Below are 18294 nucleotides of genomic sequence, written 5' to 3'. Positions count from 1 at the left end.
TTTTAACCACTGTTTTCACATAATTTCTGTTATAAAATGTATAAATTTAATTTCACATTTCAGCAGATCTTATAAACTTCAATTGCTTCTGGACCTGATGACTTTTTCACACATGCAGATTAGTTTCTTTTGTTAAATGCTTGATCTACTAAAGGTACAACAGACACTATCATGTCAAATTTCTTTCATTGATGTTTGCTAAAATACCTTTAATGAGTAATGGAGAACTGTTCCTCAAGTGTCTATTTCCTTGAATAAACTGCCTATTTAGAGAGGCATGTGGGGCCTATTTTAAGAGGTATGTGGGGGATGATCTTCACACATATTTTCAAACATCCATTTGAATCCATCAGGGTTTTATCCACACATTCATTCTTCACCCTTCTTTAAAGGACAGTCATAACAAGTAGACAACTGAATTCCAGCATAAATGCATAGCTGCTGTCACCTTCTGTATAGGTGTAGCTGTACTCAGCAGTGGAGAGAGAAGCAATTCATGGGCTTGTCAGTGGCATAAGGGAGGATTTGTCTAAAGGATCAAAAACACTTGTTTCAGTGCTACACTACAAAAAGGCAGGGAGCTTAAAACAAAAGCTTTTGAGATGTGCATTGCCTACTGTATTTGAAAGACTATTTCATTCTCTTTTTCAGGGTATTTAAGACATCAGCCCTGAGCTCCCCAACACAGTCTGAGCGGTCTTGAAAAAACAGAGAACTGGTCAGTAAGAAAGCTCACAATGTTTTTTGCATTAGTTTTCCTCCACAGAATAGTTCCCCTTAGTTTCCCTGTAGGGGTTTCTTTTCTCTTCTTCAGGTACAGTAACCCTGTCATTAATCATGTTCCTCTTTACATAATACTTTGAACTGTAAGGAGCTCATTTTCATTTCCCATTTCTATTTCAAAGTTGTTTATAGTCTCCACCACACCCATGCTTGCTAAATCTCTAGCATCTTATTTATTGTTTCAGACTTTACGGTTCTCCTGAAAAAAGAACTACATTTAAAACATCCGATCCCGTGTTCTCTCCCAAATGGTTGCAAAGAAAAAAAAAAAAAAAAAAAAAAGGAAAACAATAAAAACAATAATTTTAATGTTAACAAGGCCAGTTATACATCCCTGGGAGGGACAGACTCCTTAACTAGTTTGTTACCTGCCACAGGTCTAGGAGGGAACCAACTGGTGAATAATGGGACAATGTGGAGAGATGAGTTTTAGTGAAGCCAATAGGAGTAGTACATCCAGTATTATCTTAGCTCAGAAATGGGGAGTTGGAAACGATTACAGTTCGCTGGCTTTTAGTTGAAATGGATGTTCTTTTGGTTAGGATAGACTTAGACAGATGCCTCAAATCTTAAATATTTATAATTTAACCACCACACTTTTCTTTCCCCTCTCCAATGTTCACACTGTCTACAAACAACTGGAATGCCTACCTCACCCAAAAAAATGTATACAGAGTTCCCCAGAATTTAACTTTGTGGATCTGAAACTTTGAAGTACAGTTGTTTGTATAAAATTATGAACTTTAACCACAGTCTTGCCTCTTGTAGCCTCAATGGCTACTGAACCTATACTCTGTTCCCCCTTGGATAACCATCAGGAGAGGGCCTGTTGACCCCACCCCTCTGCACGTACAGCCATTTTTTCTGCACCTATTAGTAGCTCTCACATATTCTCACAGAGTACTGAGCTAACTGCACCAATGGGTTCATGTAAACTACTCAGCATTTTCTCAAGAGGATCAAGAACTGCTAAAGTCATGAGCATGTTACAAGAAAAGCCTGATTTCTTAAAATAACACTGCTATTTCTTGCTTCGTTGCATATTTCCCTACTGATGCATATTTTGTGAATCACAGATTTCAGTCATTTATAAGTTACCTAAATAAGACCGGTTTTGAATGGTGCACTCTGTGAACATACATATCCAGAGGTCATTTACATGTCACTCTTAAAGCTGCACAATGGCATAAGAAAACATGTACAAAACCATAGTCACCATGGAGTGTCCTCAGGGGTGCCGAAGCAAATAAGTGGCTCAGAGTAAAAAGAAGTCATTTGTGTGCTCCTGAAAACTCCATCCTAGATGTCTTCCCTATTAACAGAGAACAACCTGAGTGCTGTACATTTCTGAATCTTCCAAAGAAACTCAAGAAATGTCATCTTCAAACATTTTATGGTTCCTTAAACTTTAGAAAGCTAAAGCTTAAAAAATATCTATATTGCTTTGAAAATGAAAATGCTTTTTTTTTTTTTTTTAATGCAGACATGCAGACTCCTACTTTAAACATCTATGGACTTGGTTTCAGTTTAGATGGTGTCCTTTGGTAGCCCTTACTGGCGTCCCTTGGTAGAATGTGGTGGACAAAGCTACCACAGGCTTCAGCAGGTCCTCTGCTGGACCAAGGAATCCAGCACCAAATCAGACAGGTAGAAGACATGACCTTATTTCACCATATTTAAGAAAGCAGAGAAGTCAGAGACACTTAAAAAAAAAAAAAAAGTATTTATTTTTAGCCAATTCATTGGCTAAAAGAGGGCACCAGATATGACCTCTAGAAAATTCAATTTTTTTTTTTTTTGAAAAATTCTTGTTGGATTTTCTGCTTGTTTTTCATTCTCTGTTCATGTAATCATCTCAACAAATTATTTTAGTAACAGCTTTCCTTTTCAAGAATGAAGTGTCATCTGAGTTCATTTGTAATCTGAAACATGCCCACTTAGCAAACAAACCTATAAAATAATGCATTAAAATTCCAAAATCTTGTACTCAAAATGATATCCAGTATGAACAAATCAAATCAACTCATTACAGTAATGGAAAGTCTGCAAATGTAAAATTTCCATTCAAAACTATTTTGGTAAATCTTGTGTTAAAATTTATATAATTCTCAACAAAGATTTCCTTATAGATGCTCTTAAAAAAGTAAGCTAACAAAATATCGATATTTTTGCTTTTTGGTATCTCAAAATTACATTCTTAATACTGAACATCAATAAGATGAACAGTCATTTAACACTTATAGAAATAAAATTAATTCATAATGTTATAATAAACTTTTACTGTGTAACATTTATTTTTATGACCATTTATATCTTTAAACTGTGATAAATAATCTAATTGGCTCAGGTCAGGCAACATGACAATTTATCTCTCCTTCATTAGCTAAGATCTGTTTATATACAAGCTCTCTTAAATGACATGCATTAAAGCAATTAATGTACAAGATAATTTCTCCTTGCCCATTGCAATGCACTTATAATAACACAACTGTGCTGCTCTCTCTTATGTAACCAAGCCACAATAATGAATTCCCTCTGGCTTTTGACAAAAACCAGATTAACATTTTTGCTTTTTTTGCAAGCAGAGGCTGTTCAGACTGTTGTGTCATAACATGGCACCTGATGACAGGAATGCTAAACCCGGTCTGAGACCTGGATGGGAACCTACTGCTGATACAATAAAGAGGGGGCCTGCAGTGGAATGTGGCCCCAATCTAAAAATTCATCATTTTTCTGTTTTATAATGAATTAGCAGTAATAATTGCAGAACAACCTTCTGTGTTACACCTTCTGCTACCTTAATTTTAATGAGTCTGTTGGTATCAACACAAATTTTACTGAAATAAGCCCAGTGGACTAAAAGCTGAAAACATTCGTACCCTAACAGCTTTAGCTATTGATATTTGTGCAGCTGCCATCTCATTCCTGCTTCTGGCCATGAGCAGATTGTGCAACGGTGCATCCATCAGTTAAATTATATTGCTTGTTTCAAATACAACTTATGATCAGGCTCTGTTGATGAGTGCAGACAATTCATTGGTATCAGGTTCGTACCTGGCTGTGGGAAACTTTTTCATTACAGCAGTGTGGTGCTCCTGCAAGTAAGGTCTTCTGGAGGGCATTGCACAGACAGAGCACTTCACTTACATGGTTGCCCTGCTTTCAGACCAGACCAGACATAAAGTCTGGCCACCACAGACTATGAAGAGAGTAAAAATACACCAATTTCCAGCTGCCTGTCTGGATAGATAATTTTATTTTTCTGTAATGACAGAAGATGCCTTATGCCACACGCGTGCTTTCTTTCCAGGTATTTGGCAAAGCATTAAAATTGAGAATCAGTAAAGTAATATTACAGCAAATTCAACAAGAGCATCTCTTGCAAGCCTGATAAAGAGTAAGACTCAGAGGCTGCTCATACTGAGAATCCTTACAAAAATGAAGCTGCTTAGACCAACAAATCTGATCTGAACATAATTTTTATAACACCCCTCAGTTCTACACATAGAAGTGAAGTTCTGGCAGTATTTCTCACTTGATCTTTCAAGCAAAGGTGATTTTTATCACCTTAAGCACATATTTTGTATTATATACACTTGCCATCTGATTTAATTAAGCAGATTAAATTGTATCCTTGTGATAGTTGGTAGTTCTGTTATGAAACTGTAATTTACCACTCCGTGTCTCAGCTGTATTTGCATATCAGATTTTCTACTGCCCTCTGCCCCCAGCTTGATACCTCTTCTCAGTGGATGATGTTTCAAGGAAAGAATCAGACACCAAGTGTTTTTTACCAAACGAAGGTCTGGATTCAAGCTTTTAAAAAAATGTTTGCTTAACACCAGCTACTACCAACTGCAGATTTGGTGATTTAAGCTGGACTCAGCTGACTTGCATGAAACAACAAATTGACTGACTGGTAAGAAAGGCTTCTCACAGTGGCCTGCTCCCCAGCTGGCCAGCTTAGCAGCTCAGCTGGGGTCAAGGGTTGGCTTTGTTTCTTCAGAAGAAGGAGAGGGAAGGAAGAGGAGGAGTGTTTAGCAGTTCAGCACAAGCCTCCAAAGGGAAAACAAGGATTTGACAGACAGAGTGATCAGAGCAAGGCATGGCATGCTACTGTTATTTGTATGTTGTTACAGAGATTACATCTGAACCTAATTTTAATAACAATGACTACATGTTGAAAACAAAGGTATCTTGACTGACACTAGGGAGCTGAAGGACTTTCTTGTGTAACAAAACATACACAAAATGCAGACAAGAGTGTATGTTCTGGAGCAGGACCTCCATTGCAAGCATGGTGCTTCAGTATGACCTGAGAAACTTGGAAATGAAATAGAAATCTCTGCTGCTTTAAAATAATCTATTCATTTTTGCAACTAGTATATTTTTTTGGCTGAAGAGTCTAATGGAATGTATCAATTAGCAAGTATGGTAATTTGGTTTAAACAGCAAGTATCAGCAAGCATTGTCAATTTGACCAATATGTACTATTTTACTTTTTTCTTTCTCTGCTAAACACCATTGTACCTATGAGGTGAGTGAGGACTTGTAGACCAGTCAGTTGAAAAGCCCTCTGATCAGGAGACTATGAGATTTTCCAGTTATTTGAGTCATATTAATCACCACTCAGCTAATTAACAAATTTAAAACCCACTGGCAAATTAAAAAACAGTATCTCTATAGAGAGAGAGATTGTTCTGTTTAGCTCCAGTCTTGATAGTAATAAATAAAAGCATCTATTGTGTGAAAGCGGGGAAATGTCTCATCTGTAGAGATAGGGATTCGTTTTGGAATGACACAGTCGCAGCTTCTATTTTCTCGGTGTTTTGTGGGGTATGTTTGGTTTTCTGCTTATTGAGAGTGAAATCGAAGGTCAGAGGCTAAATGATGTCAAAATGCCATCTGATCATCTGATGTGACAAGGCAGCTGAGCTGTTCGGGGCTGAGTCCCAAACACCAGAAATGGGTGGTGTATAAGGGAATATTTTTGGTGCACTTGCTGTTGCAGTCTGCAGCTCAATTTTCAAAAATAAAATGACCAGTGAGGACATCTGTGAAAATATTGCCATATCCCTCTAAACAGGGAAATGCTGTTATTCTAGCACAAACAGATTGCCAAAGAAAAAGTGATTCAGGAGGTGTTGGCTTGATGCCTCATTGCCCCAAGCACTGTGATGGCTTTCATAGATGCTATGAAACATTTCACTTTGCCTTGGATTAGGACACTGGCAGTATGGGACATGTGATCCCAGCCTCAGCAAAGCATTCTTTCTCTTTTCCTCATAGATTCGATGAATTTAGCCTGGGCATCTGCAGTACTATTTTTTTTTCCTCTCACATGATGGAAAGCTTTTAATCAGAACATTGCAGTGCTTACAATGCAAGCCAGTAACATGAGACCTACCGGTTTTCTCAAATCAAAAATAGAGAAAAAGGCCCCCTGAAAACTCTGAAGATCCTAAACACGTGCAGCAGAGAATTCATATAGCTCAAAGAAAAAAAATAAGAGCCATGTGCTCCAAAAAGAGATGTTCAGAAATTATTCTACAAGCAATCATACCAACTACTTTCTGGCATAATGCTATCCCAGTATCACAACTGAATACTTGTTAAAATAACTTCAGAACTGCTAGTCTGCAAATACCAGAAGTGCTATGAGCACAGCTCTCTGGCTTCCAGGGAGTGGGTATCAGGCACTGTGGACATAATAGAAAGCCAAACTCTCAGCTCTTCAGTCTGTAAGCAATCCCAAGAAATTATGAAGTCAATAGATTTTATACATGGATGCCAGATATGTAGATCATATCTCAGCAACTCCTGAGAGGAAGGTTATGGAAATATATTGTTTTTTCTGTATGCAAACCTATGGTTTTTCCTCAAAAAGCTCTATTGTCATCTGCCACTATTTGTGACAAGACCATTCTGTCCTTGTGAGCATAACACATTGCCGATGTTGGTAATGCCACAGTAGAAGATGCAACATTTTCGCTGGTGGATCTGCAAGGATTGTTTTTTAAACCTTGCAGGAAGAGTCTCATCAGAAATGGAGAGTCCTGTAGGTTTTCCTTGTAGCTGAAATGGCGTGCACAATTACATTCTGCTAAGATAAAATAAATAATTTCCTAACTTCACAAAATTTTCTTATTCTCAACTGAAGTATTTCTAAACTGTATGTTAGATAAATCAGGATGAATAACAGCAAATAAATGAAAGCACAAACAATAGTAAAAAGAATTTCTGCAGGAAAGAATTTAACAGAAAAATGTAATAAGTATTTAATTAAAGTGACCTGAACACAGCTTTTCACATGCTCACAGTCTAGGGGAAGAAGGGTCAGAGAAAGGGACTGGAGACATGAGAAAAGGTTTAAAAGCAGAAAAGAAGGGGAGACTATACTTGACTTCCAAAATTAAAAGAGTATCATAATTACCTTCAAGAATTTAAACCAAAGTCTTGAACAGCTGAGAGTGAGTGGAAACTATTTCTTTTTTAATAAAGAACATAGCTTAAGGGCAACAACAAATTAGATCAGATTAGATAAAGCACCTTTGGGGAAATAAACAACCTATAATCAATCAACTAAACACAACAAAAAGGCTGCTTTTCATACTAAGAATTATCAAAATAAATAATTTTAATTGTAACTAGGGATTCAAGCTCAGAAGAAAAAATAAAAGCAAAAATGAAACTAAAGGAAAAAAAAAAAAAAGCTTATTTATTTATTTTTATTTTTTCCCTTCTCCAAGCCATGATTTATTTTACATCATATTTTAATTTACGAGCATGAGCTGTTCAGGAATCCACAATTGCTGCAGGTGTAAATAAACAGCCTCTGTGCTCTTTATATTACAACGTGCTACAAGTTCTTTGCTCACAAACCAATGCATGTGCTCCACAGAAAAGTGGCATGAGGCAACACTCAGTAAGAAAGATTTTTTCTTTTTTTAATTAAACCAGACGATATAGCTGCAGTAAGCAAACCAGCCATGGATCCAGCTCCATGGATGCATGTTCAGCCTAACTGAGTTCTGCAAGCAGCAGCTGGAAGTCATCCCTGAGTCCTGTCTCAGGTGGGCAACACCAGCTGCAGACCCTTGGACCTTCCCTACCCTGCCAGGCCAGTTCAAAATGAGCAAGCCTAAATCCTGCCTAAGAGTACCTAGAGTTTCAGAAAATTTCAAACCATCTCATCAGTTTCACCCAAATGCATGAAAGCAAACTTGAAATTTCTATAATGTATAGTTTTCCAAGGTGACGTTACCAATATTGACTAAAGCAATGTGCATTTCTACCATTCCAGAAACAGTGTAGAAGCACCGGGGCTATATATTCATATCCTGCATCCCTGAGTAGTTCTGGTTTATATGTCCTGAAATGCTAAATACTTGCAATTGTTTTCTGTAATAAGCAAAGGCCAGTTGGCCAGCGTGTAGAACAGTTAAGCCTTTATTGTTACTAGACTTAACATTTTCAGCAAGGTTGAATAAAGCTATTATCAGCCTTTTGCCTGTTGTTTCAGTAATGTAACATGGGGCTTTTCAAGCAAATGCAGAGCCCTATACGTATTACTGAGCACTGATCCCCAAACAAAGTTGTACCAGAAAAACTAAGCCCCTTAAGAACAAGCCAAATTACAAGCCATGTCTGCTTCTGTGCCGATTACTCACGTTAACTTGTCCCAATAGATTTTCACACAATCCCAATGAGGAGCTGGATGATTTTATTTTCATCATGCATTCATCCAAATATATTATTTGAAGATGAAAATCAGTATGTCTGGTCACTAGCAAACTACATTTGACTACTGAGATAAATACAGTCTGGGGGATATGACAGCATCTGCTTTTATCTGGTACTGAACGCTGCTTATTCATTTAGAAAAGTATTATATATATGTCCTCATATTGTAGTATGCCCCAGGATTACAATCCAAATGAAGGTGTAGTGGTACTAGATGGTCTACAAAGGAAGAAGAAAACATGACCCCCTCCTTCAAAGCCTGCATAATTCAGTACTCAAGTGACAAGATGAAGGATGGAGTGATGAAGAGACTTCTGTAAGCACTGGGACAATACATAACATTTTATGTATTAACAATACATAAGCCTTTTAGAAGCTTTATTATTAAATATCTATTACACTTGAATTCCCCATTTTTTTTTCCAACAAAATATTTCTTCGTTTTCCTTCAGACATAGCTGTTGAGGTAAAGCAAGCCTTACTGTTGGGTGGATTCATTTTGCCAGTTTTGATTTTTACATCTAATTTACCCTCACTGTGTTACTCATGCAGATTTAATGCAGAAATCATATAGTCCATTCAGGACAGGGTTTCTTATTTCTCTTCCACTTTTTTCAAAATTGTTTGCACTTCCATAGCTGAAGACTCTAAAGACAGAAAAACTACATAAATGAAAGCACAGATTTCAGTCATGAGTAGGAGGTGGCCAAATGTTTAATTTTGCTCTACAATCTGCCAACAAAAATCAAGCTTTTCAGTGGTGAAACAGCTAATTTTGACAGACTGGTGTCCTTATGTATTACTGACCTGAAAGTTTCTAAGGACCCGCTTTTTTTAAGCTTTCTGTCTGGGACTGATCACAGCTATTGCAGATGGCCTGGTGCCCTGGTCTGACTTCTGTTTCAAAAACATGTGAGCTGAGTGAACACTGTCTACTGAGTTTCCTTTGTCTTACTGATAATGTGGTTTAGGTGCATTCACCACTTCCCATGTCTGATATTGAATATGATAACAATATTGGGACAGGCAATTTGTTTGGTTTTAACAGGTTGTGTAATGCTGCTTTGAGATCTGAAGGATTTAGTGCAAATAAAAAAAAAAAAAAAAAAAAAGATTAAAAATGCATCAGACATACTTGTGATTAAAAAAAAAAAAAAAAAAAGTAGGACTTCTCTGTGAGAAATTCTGATGGAACTTTATACTGTGTGCATCTAGGGAGAGAACCAGACTATATGGATCCAAATATTACCTTGTTACAGCTCCTTCTTTCTTGTGACAGCATGAAGAAAGTTGTGGCCCTGAGCAGTTCCCACCAAAAGATCCGTATTTACTCTCAAAATGTGTGCGTGAAGCCATAATACAGTATGTCTTTTGTCTAAAGTGAGGTAAAGAGAAACAATTGTACTTGAATGCAGGAAATACAGCACGTCTTATACAAACTCCCATTCTATTTACAGTAACGAAAGAAGAATAATCACACACTCAGACAAATAATCCTTTACCCCACATGTAAGGAAGTCAAACAGAGTGAGAGAGAGAGCCAAAGGGGTGAAAAAAAAAAAAAGAGAAAGGTAAACTGTACCTCAGTGGATTGTGGAATAATCCATTTATTCTTAGATAGGAAAACATATAGTGAGTACTTGTTTATTTATGTGCTTTTAGCTACATGTTTTCTCAAATTGGTCCTTAAAAATGCCCATCTAGCACACTACATACTTTCTTTAGAAAAACAAACAAGCTACAAGTACAGTTATTACTGGCATCTGCTTCAAAAAATGTTGCCAAGTCACCTCTCAGGTCAGATCCCATTCTGTCTTCGAACACATGTAAAACTAAGCGCAAACTGCACACCATTCCTGTGGTCCAAGGCAGGACACAAAACAAAAGCCGGCGTGACAAACAGAATTAAAAAAGTAACGTCCAGGAGTCTTATGAGAGGCCTGATAATAAACTTCGGACACAACAGAAACTCCTCTTGTCCTTCCTAAGGTTTCTGCAGTACTTGTTCTTTGCTTTGATTTTTTTTGACTGGATTTTGTCATTTTTAAGGTCATACTTGCATAAATCACATGAACTCCCTTTTGGCTCTACTACTCACTGTTGCCTGGCCCAACCTTTAGTGTCACTACACAAACCCCAAAATTCTTGCAGTATTTTTTCTGTTACAGATATGAAGCAGTTAAGAGCTGTGACAATTAAAACAGTGTGACTTAATAAGGCACACTCATATACAACCGTAAAGTGTGGTCAAAGTGTTGTTGCTAAGGGGGTGTAGCTGTAATTGTATTGTCAGTGAGTACTGTGCTATTCTTAAATTTTAGAAATCTAACATTTAAAGGGATAAAACCTTTTGTATGGTTCTTTTTTTGGGTTTTCTTTGATGCCAGAACGAAGGAAAGGCAGAAGGTTTGAAATAAATCTATGGCAGGTTTTAGGGAGGATGAAAAATGACTTCCGCTAATTTTCAGCAATTGCATTTCCCATTTGGTGACATAGCTGCAAGTCACTGAACAGAGTGAAAAAAAAATGCATTTGTCACTTTTCATTATTATCGGTTAGCTTCGGAAATGAGAGTGTCAGATTAAAAATAGAGACTGACATTATGATCATCTTGCAATGGAATCAAAAATGTACTGCCAGTCTCAGCTACACTAAAAGTGAGATTTACTGCCATGTAAGTGGTTATGAGGATTAGTGAAATGCTACCTCAGCAGCCATTGTACTTCTCACCAAAATATTTTGATCGGTCTTTTTTTTTTTTTTCTTTTTCACATTCACACTGAATATGGTTTACAGAACAAGTCGAAAGGCCTAATCAGAACCAAGGCTCCAGGATGGTAGGAGCTGCCCAAACACGCTGGCATGCAATGCTCTTGTAAGAATGCAGTCCGAAATAAAATGCTACAAATAGCTGTGGCAGATAACAGGAAAAACAGAAAAGAAAACCAACCATGACTCTGAGACCTTGTAAGTAATTACATTGCCCTGTTCAGTGACTGTAAATCTTATGCTTTCCTTTTCAACTAACTACCTTTGAGAGCTATTTCTGAATGCAAGATCTTTCAGGATTTGTCACCATTGTTTTGATGTTTCTCTCCCACTCTCCTTCACTTCCCGTTTGGGCAACACAAGAAAAGTGTGATTCAAAGAAATGTGTGAAACGGCAAATGCATTAGGATGCTGATGACAGCTGCATTTGGAATAGATTAAAGGAGGAAGGAATACAGAAGCCACAGCAAAAAAATAGTTTGGAGGACTTTATGCTGCAGCCTATTGTAACTGAAGAATTTCAGCTGGGTTTTTGTCCTCATTTGAAAACCATTTGTAACTCCCTTTGTAATATCATCCAGATCCCTCTCAGTTTGATACATGCCAACCTTGACCAGTTTGCTTCTCTCACAATCTTTTCCTCGCCTTTGTAAAGCATCAGCGCTACCCCAGGGATTTGCCACTGTTCCTGAGAGGTGCAACCTGACTTCCATAACAGGCAGGCTCAGGAGCAACTGGGCACAATCTGTTTCATAAAAGAAGAATGGAAAAACATTAAGTTCATGATGAATTCAACTGCAGTTGTGATGTCTTTGCAAGCATGTTATTCTTTTTCCAACTCCCACCATGACAAGCCTCAGTCCTCTACACAGTGTGCAGAGCTGACTCTGAGAAGGTGGCATGAAGCGTGCACAGGACACTGCCAGAAGCAAGCAGTACATTGTTGCCTTTATTGAAAATGCTCTTTACATCCTGGTGTCATGTCTAAGAGAAGTTAAAGCAACACAGTAGAGCTAGCCTTAAGTATTTAAGAAATTATGAGGAAGACCACAACTTACATGCAGCTGAAATTCATTTATATGTAAGGAGTTACATTTGAAAGAGTTTTTGTGCATCAGATATATGATTGAATCGTATTTGTTTTCAGATTTTTTTTCAGGAAAGAGGATACAAAATAATTTGTCTCCAGGAGATAGGCTTTGATAAAACAACAAACACAGAGAAAGACCTAGTAGAACTGGTAGAAGAGAAGTTCTATTCTTTCAAAAAAAAAAAAAAAGATTTATAAATGAAAACCCATGTCCAAATTTTTATTTATTTATTTATTTATTTTTATAATAAAAGGTCTCAAGTAATAGGAAGCCTTTCAAATAAACAATACAGAATTGCTTCCCTCAAAATGAATATGCATCTGGATAGATGTGTCCCTGATAGACAGGGACACATGATAGAAAGTAGCACTATTAGTTGTTGACGTTAATATTATCATTAAGCTTTGATGGGATTACAGAATAAGACTTTTGGGGAAAAAAAATAGAGAGAGAGAGAGAGAGAGAGAGAGATGAGAACTATTAAACTACTAGTTGTGTGAGGAATGTATATTTACTGGAATGCTGTCACAGGGTGGAAGCAAGCTTGCACTTCATGCAGGCCAGGTGCTGAGCAGTATCCATCCTGGAGCCTACAGAGACCGGCAGGGCCTCACAGCAGGCACAGACATCACACCAGAATTACACCAGTGGGCTCTGGGAGGGTATTTTCCAATGCTGAGGGTCAAGTCTGTTAAATGTTCTGTTTTTTCATGGAGAATCTAGTTTTTACAGAATGGACAGTCAGTATCACATTGCTCTTAGAGCAAAGTAAAACATACTGCGCACTACCACAGAGGTGAAGAGTAAACATCAAATGAGGAGCAAATATATATTCTCCATAATACCTATCTGAAGAACACGATTGCAAATGTATCAGTGGGATGATTACCACGAGAACTGCTTCACCTTGCTTCTGTGACCTAGAAGCGCCACAATTTTGGCATAGTTGCAAGCATATTTTAGAGATTGTTTGATAGCAAAATGATTAAAAGCAAGTCACTAGTCCAAGTTTTAAGTAACAGGAGTCCACAGTCACTTTCACTCTATTGTTTCTGAACCTGCTCATGCACTGCAGCATTTTGTATTTCAGATCAGCCACAGAATGTATTTGAATAATTCATGTTTCTGTGAAGAATGTTTTGTCGTTGCTATTTTTCGTTTTGTATTTATACAAAAATAACCTAAAATTGGAAGGGCAAATGTTCATCTGTGATCATAAACATTGAAATGACTCTTTTTTGTACTTACAAACAGAAAGCATACAACAAGCATCTCGTGCTTGTTACCAAAGATGATTAAAGTTACAGCTACATCTAGAAAAGACTCTGCTCTCTGACTGCTTGGACAGAAACAGTGTACTTGTATTAGTAGAATAATCCATATATTTAATATTTTCTATGAATGCTTTAGCCAGGTAGGCTTAATTTTATGTTAGAATTAATAAAAAACAAATTAAACATATCTAGGCACAACAACTCATGTAATAAACACAGGAGACAAACAAAGGTGATAGTTATAAGAACAAAGGTAGACTTGCATGAACTGGTAATTTATTACCAGATGCCACAGTATTCAACAAACTGACCATGTCCTTTGTAATCTAAAAATATAGCAATCTAAAATAACTTTCACATACTTTCAAAGTGAATTTTTTATAAATGTTTGTTACTTTTATACATGCAGATGGTGCTGAAGGATCCTTCACAGGTCACACTAGAGAACTGTAGAAGTACAAAAGGAAACAGAATTTCTAGAGTAATTATATTTCCAAAATACCATTGGCATATTTTATCTACAGTCTATTTATTATTATAATCAGAGAGGAGGCAGCAATTTTTCCCAGAAACAGAAAATTCTCTAAATATTCATATTCATTAAGGATTGTAGCTAATTAAATGCATGCATCCATTAAAGATGCAGCAAGACACGATTTTTACTTCCCAGGATACTTATTCATACTTGTATTACCTTACCATGGATAATTTGGTACACTAACACCAGAGCAGCTCACAAACCCATAGTGCAATACAACCTGTCTGAAAGGCTCACTTGTTCTACTGCTGAACCTGTTGCCTTAGGGCCTTAGGGATTAAACTGATCAAGTTTATAGAACAGGTCTAGAACATACCATAACATCTGTCTTCACACGAATATGCCCCCCACACAGAAAAATTATTCTTGCAAACAAATCTACAGCAGTTTTGAATACACGCCTTTTGCCTTACTCGGGGTTATGTCACAAAGTTGGATACAGGCCTTACAGGATACTTAATTCCACACATTGGTTTGAACCATCAACTTCTACAGTTCCCACAGTCTTTAAGTTCTGGTCTGACCACTTCTCACTAATCTTTTAAGAACTGGATGATACCTGCTCCTTTCCATAATTCTTTTCTGGCATCTAGCCCCTTGCCAGTCCCACTCACTGGTAATTAAATCCCTGATAGCTATTCTCCCTCCCAACAATATTATCTTTCAAACACATGTGAGGTGTACTTCTTGTGGCAAAACTATTAACTAAACCTTTGAATACTGAAAGACGACAAGGAATACCCATGCTTCTGCAACAATTGGTGCAGAGTCTGACTGTGGGTGATTTGGTAGTCTGGAGCAGACTGGTTCCTCTCCACCCTTCTGGGTACAACTGCAGCCAGCTGCCCCCATGAATTTTGGCCATGAGAACAAGGCAATAGCTGCCACTTGTTTCTGCACAGGAGACTGACAAAGCTGTAATATCTGTATTTGAAACATCTGGAGTTATCTTCACTTGCTTTCTCTGCATTTTTATTCATCCTTCTCTCTGGATACTTTTTTTTTTTTTTTCTAATTTAATAGTTTGTTTGTTTTTTTTTTTTACAAGTATATAAGCAGGTTTCCATGCCAGTGTTCCTGTCTTAGGAAACTGGTGTCCCCAACCTCCCTAACAGTCAACCAGCTTGTAGAAGGTTCTGCAAGAATTCTTCCAGTTTATCCAAAGTCAAGTAGCAAAAACCCTAATTACCTCACTACCATCTAATGCCAACTAAGTAGCAAGTTGTCTTGCAAAATATGATCTTGATTGACTTTTTTCCAATAATACACAGCATAAAACATTATATGCTTGCAAGGAGGGTTGGATCTATGAGCTCTCATCCTAAATGCCTGGAAGACTGACATCACCAGCAGACTCCAGGTGGTTAATCTCTTCCACGTGCAGCATTTTCCAGAGATCATTTATGCCTGTATCTGTCTGTCATGTCATATCTTCCAGGCTTTCTCCATCTGTCAAGGCAGTCTGCTTTCAGTAATATTTTCTTCTGTGTGCTAATGATGTTATCACAGCTATGTCGTCTACCACTGGCTAAGAGTTTTGACCTTGCACCATCAGAACTCTTCTCATTTCCTGACAGCCCAGAACACTACGTTGACCCCCTTTGAGATATTCAGGCAAATTTCTCTCTGAAGAGAAAAAAGGCAGTTAGACACTCCCGTCAATTCATCTGTACTATTAAAAGAAATCTTTGGCATAGAACTTGCTGCATCTTTATTCTCCAAGCAAGTATTACTTTATTAGCACTTTGAAACTTCTGAAGAAAACCATTTAAAAGACCTATTCAACAGGAGACTAAAAGATCCCAGAAACACCCACTCCTTTAAGCTTGTTCCAGTGTCTTTTCTTTGTCTTTCTTGGCAAGAATCTCAATTTTTTGGCAGGATCTGTTGCATCTGAACAGAACTTCTTGATTGAGATTCCTCTCTCTTCATTATTTTTTTTTCCCTTGGAAAGGCAGAGGCTTGTTTTACTGCTAGTTTTCCTAGTTGCCATCTTGCTTAACAAGAGGAGAGCAAATAACCTCAAGCCTCCCTAATCTCTCTTTGTCCTTCTTCAGTACTTTAGGCGGAGTGCCACAGGCTTGCAGCAAACTTTGCTCATCTTGTAGTTTCACTACACTGTAGCTTACCGGGCCTTGCAGTTCATACATTTTTCAGTCATTTAATGTTACAAGGAACAAGTTTGTTATCGATGAGACAACTGGACTGGGTGAGTTCCAGCACTGAGATACTGCATTATTTATCAGGACAGAGAGTTGATCATACTCCTGCAGTGACATCTGAAGCTTTCCAGCTCTATTTGCTACCCAGGTTGAACTTTAATCTCATATTGCAGTGGGTGGAAGCACAGGAATCTTACCAACATATTGCAGGCATTTTCCTTGTTTCCCATGCCATGTTACAATGTGTTGCCTTCTGTGCATTTGTTGCCTTCTTCAATTACTCACTGATCATTCTGCATCTGCAGGATGAAGACCTTTTGTTCCATGTCACATATCATGGCATGAGACACCAGTCCCCTGCTCTGATGCTTCCATCTTATGTGCCCACAGGATTTTTAGGAATTCTGCAGTGTCAAGCTGGTACTAAACATACTTAATTATCAATCAAGTTGATCAAGAGGAAGATGATGGTAAAAATGTTGTTAACAATAACTTTGTGATTAACAAAAAAGTGGTGTTCCACATATTTTCCAGTATCACTTAATATTTGGGAAAAGATCTTTTAAATTTAATTGACTTTAAAAATTATGCACAAATGTGCAATTTTATTACCTATTGTAGTATAATGGGTGTTAGTGAAATACAGGAACTTTAAACTGGCTAATTGGTTACTATGATTTAAAATGTAAAGAACTGGAATATACCTACCACCCAATGCCTTACTGAATTTACTAACAGAAGTGAACAGAACAGTAAATGCAGATAAATCCCTTTAAAACGTGCTTACTGATTCTATATGGGTGGAAATGTTTGCTATGGCTTGGTATGTTTTATTACCCTCTTTTTTGTTGTTTCCTTAGCATTAAATCCCTTTTTACTATGACGAAGTTACATCTGAAAAAAACATACTTTATCCTGATGCAATCATGGATTCGAAATAAATCCCCATAAAACAAACATAAGCAAACAAACTAGCTAAGACATTTGAGAAAGCCAGACTAACATGTAGAATTTCAAGGGAACATAACTCCAGCAGTCTATGCAGAATACTATTCCCAGAGAAGCTCCATGAGTGTTTGTTTGTTGGGTTCTTAAAATACAATTTTTCCAAACTACCTCATTTGTATTAAAAACTGAAGGTCCAGCATAACATTTTCAATTTTAAATGTAAAAGGATGCTGGGGCGTAGGAGTGGACACAGGTGTGGTTATTTTTCTCCTTCACTCAAGATTATGTCCACAAAGAGAAGAGCATAAACTAGTAATAGTACTAATTCTACCAATAGCACTAATAATAGGTGAGGTTCTGTGTTATATTCTAGGGAACCAGACCTGCTGATGGGCAGAAATCAAAGAAGCTGTGACCAAATGCTGTGCAGTACTTAAAGCTGAACACGTCCTTAATGTGGTGATTTTGAAGTCAACGTTATCTGACCCTGCTAGTGACATCTGAAAAACTTTCTCTTGGCCATAGCTAGTTTCCTGGATGCGTGAGGTTTCTTTTGCATATTTTCTGTAGCTTGTTGCAAGAGAGGACACAATTTTCATAAAACCTTATGAATATTCAAGTAGAGAGAGTTATCTAGTTAACACACACACACAAACAAAAATAGTAATTTCCTGAACTGAAGACAATATTTTTTATGGAAGTCCAGATTTAAAAAAAGCAGCTTCAGGTTCATATTTCTGGTCTAAAGACGCATGACAGCCTCTGCTCGGTAAATGTGAAGAACAGTGTGTTTAACTGGATGTGTTTTGTGCTTTGTAAATAGTGATTTTATGTCAAGATTCTCTGTTTCCTCAGTGGGACAACCCAGATACTTTGTTCTTTTGCCTCAAGTTTTTATAGTGCGTATATCTACCGAATCCAAAGCCATCCTTTCTAGTGGAAACTGGAACGATGCCACTAAACAATAATGATTTGCTCACTATAGG

This window comes from Anas platyrhynchos, chromosome 2 (genome assembly GCF_047663525.1).
Source record: "Anas platyrhynchos isolate ZD024472 breed Pekin duck chromosome 2, IASCAAS_PekinDuck_T2T, whole genome shotgun sequence".
Classification (NCBI taxonomy): Eukaryota; Metazoa; Chordata; class Aves; order Anseriformes; family Anatidae; genus Anas; species Anas platyrhynchos.
This window is presented reverse-complemented; position numbering follows the sequence as displayed.